Raw genomic sequence first — 7,854 nt, 5'->3', positions numbered from 1 at the left:
TGATCAGTCGTGTTGTAAGTGACAATGGCTTCAATGGAAGTTCTTGGTCGTTTTGATTGTGATGAAGATTCCATGGTGAAAAAGGAAATGAGTAGAGAAGTCTAGTCTGAGTTCAAGAGAAGAATAAGCAGAATGTGCAAAAAATGGTTCAAATCTGGAAAAGATCATGGAGATAGAATCCAAACATTGTTTTATGATGATGACGTGCAAAATGAAAACAATATAATATGAGAAGTACGTCTTTCTAAAAGAAACATCTATTGAATGCCTTTGCACTTTTACTTGTTTACATTGCTATTTACCAGCTCAAAGTTGCGGTAAAGATAGAATATTTGCTTTTTTTGTGAGTTTTAAAAAATAGAGGTTCCGTAACGGAAGCTCTTCAACCATTGGTTGAGACCACTCTCTCTCTACACGCTAAAAGGCACAAAAATGACCTCAAAATTCCCCTAATGTGTTAATTCCCTCCCTTGCAACGTCTCAATTCAAGATGAATCTACAAATTCCTAACCCCGGTATCTTCAATTCTTCATCACTACAATGGTTGCATATATACAACGAGAAATCCAAGTATCGAATAATGCGCGAAGCTCGAATTCCGTGGTCTCGAGTGAATGACTTCGTAGCCGGCGAGGCAAAGTCTGAGAATTTTCCTACGTCTTTCAAGATTATCACGCACCATAGGCGAACATCAGAACAACTTAAACGCATCACTATCGACAGATGGATTGAACGGAAAGTGTAAGTGTATCTCTAACTTCATTCAAACTCTAATCACATTGTTATGTTGGATAATTGCAATGCAATTAGGAATTTTGTGTTCTTCATACCAGGTTTTAGTGTGCATTTGGACCAAAGACATCATCTCTTACACAAGATTGTGTGATAGAGGGAGATGGTGCACCATTTGAAGATGGTAATGAAGCATCCCCACAGGGCCCATCGAGCGGCAAAAGAAGAGGCGTCCACCTCTTAATAAAGGCATGCTTTTACGAGGTTGTCAATGTCACTTCCAAGTTAAGGGATTGGCAAACGAGCCCGATGTGGGCGTCATTTCGTACATCCACCCCTATCACACAAACAGGGATGATGAGGTGTGCCATGGTTCTTCTCATGATGGCGATTCTTCAAAGTTCTCTCCTTGGATATCTATGCACAAGAAAGTTTGGGTTGCGAACATGCTGTTTCGTGGATTCTCACCTCAACAAGTTATGGAAAAGCACATTCAAGCATTGCACACTCAAACGACCAAGGATCCTGCGTACTCCATGGTTAGGGATGATTTTTTGAGCATAAAAGATGTCCTGAATATCGGCCAAAAGCTCTTCATTGATGAATATCAATGGCACGACAATGATGCTGAGAGTGTCAGCAGATGGTGCATGGAGAACAAGGAGAATATTTTTGTATGCCAACATCAGGATGAAAAGAACTCCTTGGACTTTGTGTTGGGAATACAAACTCCATGGCAAAGAGAGATGTGTTTCAAACATGGCAATGCAGATCTCCTTGCAATGGATGCAACCTTCGGTACCAATAAATACAAGGTAGCATTCCTTGTCTCTTGCATTATGTGGTTTTCCTCTCTTGCATCGGGTGGTTTTTTTCATTAAGGCAATATATAAAGCATGCCTTACACGTTTATTGCAGTTCAATCTTTACACTATCCTTGTGTTTGATAGCCATTGTAATGGTGTCCCCATTGCATGGGTCCTAACATCATCAGCCACCTTTGAAAGCACTCGAACCTGGTTGAGCTGCTTTAGGAACTCCATGCTTGACCACCACAAGTCTTGGGAGCCTGGAGCATTTATGGTTGATGATACAGAGCAAGAGATTGCTGCTCTAAGGTATAGACCTTCCAAAACTTTATGGTTTACATCTAATAACTAGGTTGAGGCATGCACTTACAAAATTCAGTGGGGTTTGTCAAGCAGAGTTGTTTTCCATCAACCAATTCTACTTTGTTTGTGGCATGTCAAGCGATGTTGGCTAAAACATCTTATTAGAAAGGTCAAGGATTGGCCAAAAAGAGCAGAGATGTTTAGGGATTTGGGGGCAATTATGAATATGCATGGTGCATGTACAAGGGAGGAGGTCACCAAGGAGGAGGCAAAGTTGATGCTCGAGTCCTTCTACAACAAATATAGCCAAGAAATTGAGTTCATCATGTACCTAAAGACCTATTGGGAGCCCAAGATAGGTGAGACAATGTCATCACAAATATCTCATGTATCCCTATCCTTATGCCAATTTCTCTTACCCTTTTTTCCCCTTATGCCACGGAAATGTGGGTGCGGGCAACACGCAATTTTCCTCATGCTAGACAAGATACGAATGGTGCCATCGAGGCATATCATGGCCAATTAAAGTCTAAGTTCCTTGGTTCCACAAAAAGGCTCATGGCTCGGCGTGTAGATTGGCTCTTGCACAAGCTCACCACTAGTTGCTTGTCCCACTATTGGTTCATTCAACAATTGAAGGATAATGGATTCAAGCACAACAATTCCATAGAGGTGGTTGTTGAGAACTCCTAGCAGCTGGCACTTCAAATTCCTGATGGGCATGTCACCTTTGTGGATTCCTCCAAGGGGGTGGCTTTGGTGGAAAGTGTTTCATCCCCTGGCCAAGGGTACATTGTATATCAACGCCGATTGTGAATGGGCATGTTGCGCTTGTAAGTGGGTTGAGCAAGGGAATATATGCAAGCATCAAATTAAGGTCATGCTAATGAGAGGAGATACCTAGCCTCACTTGTGAAGCAATGCATGGACATGTATGAATCATGGCAAATAGGCAGACAACCAAGAGGAAGAATGGAGGCCCACACAAAAGCGTTCTCTAGTGGGGAGTCTCCTCCTACCAGCATGGGCTTACCCATTGAGGAAGTGGAGCATGAACACGTTGATTCTTCGACATCAAAGGTGAGCATTCAACCACTGCGGCAAATCTTTGATGAATTGTTAGTGACAGTGGGAGGAGACGAAGCACTCATTAAGGCGGTGATAGCCGTTTTTCGGCTTTCCATAATTGCCATAGTAAGCTACCTCACCCTATCAAATCACTCAAACATTTTGGTTACCCCTACCATTTCACTGTATATAGGTGTGTGTGAGTTAGGGGACTTTTCCCATATCTTCTTAAAAACCCTCAATTAGCTAGTCACTGGGCTAGTTGAGCCAAATATATATATATATATATATATATATAAAAGTATAATATGGCCCATTTGTGTGTAAATATTTCATTGTATATAGGACCTAAATAAAAGGATTTTTCATAATTATTTTGATATTTATTTAAATATTTCTACCTATGGTGTGTTATTTACACTATGTACATTGACTCACCATTACCATATTTTTTCTTACCATTTTGCATACTCTTTATTCCATATAAAAATAATTTCATGCAATCTTCTCTTATTTTTGGTGTAACTCCATCCCAATAAAAATCCAAAAAAACTAGTTCTATTTATGTGTATATTTTTTCACTATTGTGATTTTTTCCTTCCTACATCTATTCTCTATTACTCTCATAAATTAGACCACAAAAAATATTCATCTTTTTATGATAGACTTATAATGAGAGAGATTTATTTTGACCCCTTTATATTTTTTCCACCTATATTATTTATATTTGACATGTACATTTTTTTATTTTTTTATTTTTTGACCCCTCAATATTTGATTTTCTTAGTTGTACTATTCACTTAATCATGATCTCAACAATATCTTCAATTATAGACCTACCAAATAAGGTCAAGGGTATATGGAATGCATGCATGCACCATGGGGGGCTCACTCTTGGAGGTATTCAAAAGAATCATCCAAAGAAAGAACTCAAAAGGATTTTGTGCAGTGGAAAAAAACAGTCGGTTTTGCTGAATTTTTAAAGATCACATTCTCCTCGAATTTGAAAAGGTGATACAAACAAAAGTTGTAGCTCGTGAGCTGAACTTTCACCTCAAATTTTTTCATATTTTTTTGAGCTACGAGCTGTGAGCTATGATTTTATTGGTGGACCCCAGTTTTCCCATGCTATGCAGCCACACTTCTTGTTCCACTTTATCATTTTCCTCTTTCACACACACTTCTCCACTCATCATCCCCACCTCTCTCACCACTCCTCTCTGCACCCTACTCACCTTCTTCTCAACCTTGAAGAATAAGAGAAACCATGGTGAACTCATGTCTCCTATACACACTTCCATTCCAAAATTGACCACCTAGTCTCATTTTTCCTCATCCATATTACCCATATCTATCAAAAAACCACAAAATTCAGCCTCTTCTCTTGAAAGACAGCATCATGGTGATTGAGTACTCATGTTCACTTACCTTGGCTCCCAAGGAAGGTCAAGAGTGGAGAAAAAACGTACCGTCAAAGCTAGTGGACCGTCAACAAGCGTCAAAATTGATCCTACTCAAGACACTTGGAGCATCAACATTGTAAGAAATTCATATTTTCTTACCTATTAAGAGTTTTTTCTTCCTTATTTGTATCCTACTTGGATACTCCCATTGTAAATATCCAATTCCATTTGTAAGTCAATAAAAATACTAACTCTACTAATTTACTAACACTAACCTACTATGAAAAGTCCTATCACCTCCACTTCTCTCTCTCTTCTTCATCTATCCACACCAACTTCTTGATAATTCCAAGAAAAAGAAATTAGATAAGTGCTGAAAATCTAACCCAACCATGGTTAGAGGAGTAATCCTAGCCCTCAAAATTACTATAAAAGGAGGGTGTAGCTAGCACAAAAGGGGAGCCATAAGCAAGAGCACTATGCTATAGCTTGAGAAGCCAAGCTCAACCTCTCTAGAAGGAGCTCTTGAGTGGAAGCTCATTGTCTTATGCATGTGCATGTGTTGTATTAGGGGTGATTAGCAAGGGAACTCTATGCCATTGTAAGAGAGAGAGCGATCATTCAATTGAGAATGGGAAATCTATCATTTCTCCTACTAGTGTAAGCCCAACATTTGTTGAATCAAGGAGGGTGGATTTGGACTAAGCTTGGATACTTTGTCTCTCTTCCAACGTGAAGTAATGGACAACAATGATGTGTAAGTGTCTTGGTGTTTTGTTAAAGTTCTTGATAGCTTGTCTCTAGGTGTTGTCATTAATTTAGCCATAAATCCCACATACTGTAAGAGGGCGATAGGGTGGAGAGGACTCCCCTGGCCTTAAGACAGTGATTAGGGTGGCTTTCTTGTGATGTGTTGTGGTGTAATTTACTCAAGCTATGTTGAACAAATACTAATCTCACTTTGATTGGTCACGACAGATTTGTAAGAAGATATTAGTGCAACAAGCACCCCCTCCCCCTTCACTCTCTTTCTTACATATATAATTGTGTTTGCTTGATCATTGCCGATACATTTCAAAGCAGCCCGAGCACTATCTCTCTCTCTCTCTCTCTCTCTCTCTCTCTCTCTCTCTCTCTCTCTCTATCTATCTCTCTTTACGCGTCCTAGTTCGCATCCAAAACTAGGTGGTGCCCCAAATTTGTGTAGGGTTAGGTTGCGGGTTTGTGTGTGTGTTGTTGTTTTTTTCCAACCCCAATCCAATTGAGCAGCATGGGAGCCTAGAAGAGTGCTTAGAGGCCACTCTTCTTGTTGCCCGCCCTAGACCGCCTCAGCGGCATGTGATGGACTAAGACGCACATTGGCCCATGTGAACTTGATGAAGGCACAGCATGACATGGCAGCTTTTTCCAGTATGGAGGATGGATTTGGCAATACCCTAAAGAGTGCAAAGCCATTCATTGAGAAAAGATATTCTGAAAGAAAGAAAGAGAGCGATGTGCATCCTTTTACTAGGCCCAAGAAACAGCAGAGAGTGTCCATGCAAGCTAAATTGGATAAGAAAGCCAAAACGGCAACCCCAGATGTGTTGTAACATTCCATTGTATCATTCTTGTGGTAATGCTTAATATGTGACTTTTGCTCATGCAAGCTATTGGGGGGAAGAGAGAGAGAGAGAGAGAGAGAGAGAGAGAGAGAGAGAGACTTAAGTGTGGGTGTGGGCGACTTTTGCTCATGCAAGAGACTTGTGTGTGTGTGTGTGTGTGTGTGTGTGTGTGTGTGTGTGTGTGTGTGTGTGTGTGTGTGTGTGTGTGTGAGAGAGAGAGAGAGAGAGAGAGAGAGAGAGAGAGAGACTTTTGCTAATGCAAGCTGTGTGTGTGTGTGTGTGTGTGTGTGTGTGTGTGTGTGTGTGTGAGGGAGAGAGAGAGAGAGAGAGAGAGAGAGAGAGAGAGAGAGAGAGAGAGAGATAGTCACATAGTCAAATAATAAACCAAAACACCATGAATTAACAAAGGAAACAATTGTCTTTTGCCCATGGCAAATAAAAGGAATCCCACATAGCTTTAATACAAAGCAACATTAAACTCCACATGTATTCAATCTTGTAGATCGTCGAGTAGCAACAAGATCGTTCTTTGACACCTTTTTACGAGGCTTTTACCCTTGCTAGGGCCCGCCATGACATGGTCGACAATGATAGGACCTTCGTCCTCAGCATCAATGGAGTTGTCCACCACTTGAGGTACTTGTACTATGTTTTCTTCCATTGCATTCATGTCGGCCGTTGCCTCGTGAAGCACATCTTCAGGAATGTGAGCCCCCCCTTCATGTCTTTGTACATGAGGAGGGGTGACCAAATCAACTGCAACCACCAATCATAATGATCAAAGAAATGTGTAAAGCACAACGTACATACAAGAAGATGCTTGAGTAAGATTCTTTGTGTTACATTCATCGAGTGGTTGTTCTTCTCTCTTCCCTTTCTTGCACTCCATGTAACTGGCTATGAAGACATGGGCTAGCTTGGAGTAGTGTGGAAGGGATGGGTTGAAAGATCACAATGCACGATTTGCTGAGTCTATGTCCTTATTATCTCCACTCGTAGTATGTTTCTGAGCAAGGTGTTGGTCGGGGATTTCCACACTGAGTCCATGCTCTTTTGAGAGGTGGTGTACCATACGCTTTCTGCATAGAATGCCTAGTCGTAGGTCCTGACATGCCGCAAGTTTGCCATAGAATATCTTTCGATTTAAGGTTGAATAAACAAGCTCTTTGTACTACATCAATTAATCATCCCATGCCATTAGTAAACCTTTCACACGTATAAACCTTGCCCCATGAATAAACATTGAAGGCTAGATATGAACATACACATGCTTAGACCATGCATATATTACAAATGTGCATATTTGAATAAACCTACACACGCAGGTACAAGGTTGTTCTTGCATGGGTATGTACGATGATTATGCATATTTGAACATGTTTATGCTTATGTATATTAGACCTACAATTGCTTAAACACAGACTGGCATAGACCCATGCATACAGTACGAACGTGCATATTTGAATAAACCTACACATGCACGTGCAAGGTTGTCCTTGCACGGGCATAGACATACACATGCATTGAAGGGGATCGGGGAGCACCACAGACGAAGAGTGAGAGAGAGAGAAGGAGACACACAACACAGATATGGGTGGGGAGACTCAAAGAGTGAGCAGCCCCCTATACACTTATGCTATGTATAAGGTATACAAGTCAGTGGGCGCCCAGACTCTGGGCGACCGGGCAAGGCACAGACGCCTATACCCCAACAACCTCCCACTTAAAGGCGATTGTGCCTTTAAGCAAGGGAACCTAGTCTAAAGAGTACAAAAGGTGAGAGAAAACCGCTCTCAACCGATGCCCACTGGCTGGCTCTGATTGTGTGCATCCGGCTGTCCTGCTCCCGTGTAAGTCCATACACCACCAGACGTACCGCACACGTACTGCAAGTATATACGCAATACCTGCATATCTCCCTCGTGCACTATGCCA

The 7,854-nt window shown here is 41.3% G+C and overlaps 2 pseudogenes; one reads left to right on the top strand and one right to left on the bottom strand.

The window, feature by feature from the left end:
- Positions 1-580: 580 nt before the first annotated feature.
- On the top strand, positions 581-5,907 carry LOC147426277 (uncharacterized; annotated as a pseudogene).
- A 485-nt stretch (positions 5,908-6,392) lies between these two features.
- On the bottom strand, positions 6,393-6,808 carry LOC147426276 (uncharacterized; annotated as a pseudogene).
- Between the last annotated feature and the right edge of the window lie 1,046 nt (positions 6,809-7,854).

Source organism: Adiantum capillus-veneris, chromosome 24 (genome assembly GCF_014529385.1).
Source record: "Adiantum capillus-veneris isolate H3 chromosome 24, ASM1452938v2, whole genome shotgun sequence".
In the NCBI taxonomy this organism is placed as follows: Eukaryota; Viridiplantae; Streptophyta; class Polypodiopsida; order Polypodiales; family Pteridaceae; genus Adiantum; species Adiantum capillus-veneris.
This window is presented reverse-complemented; position numbering and strand designations above follow the sequence as displayed.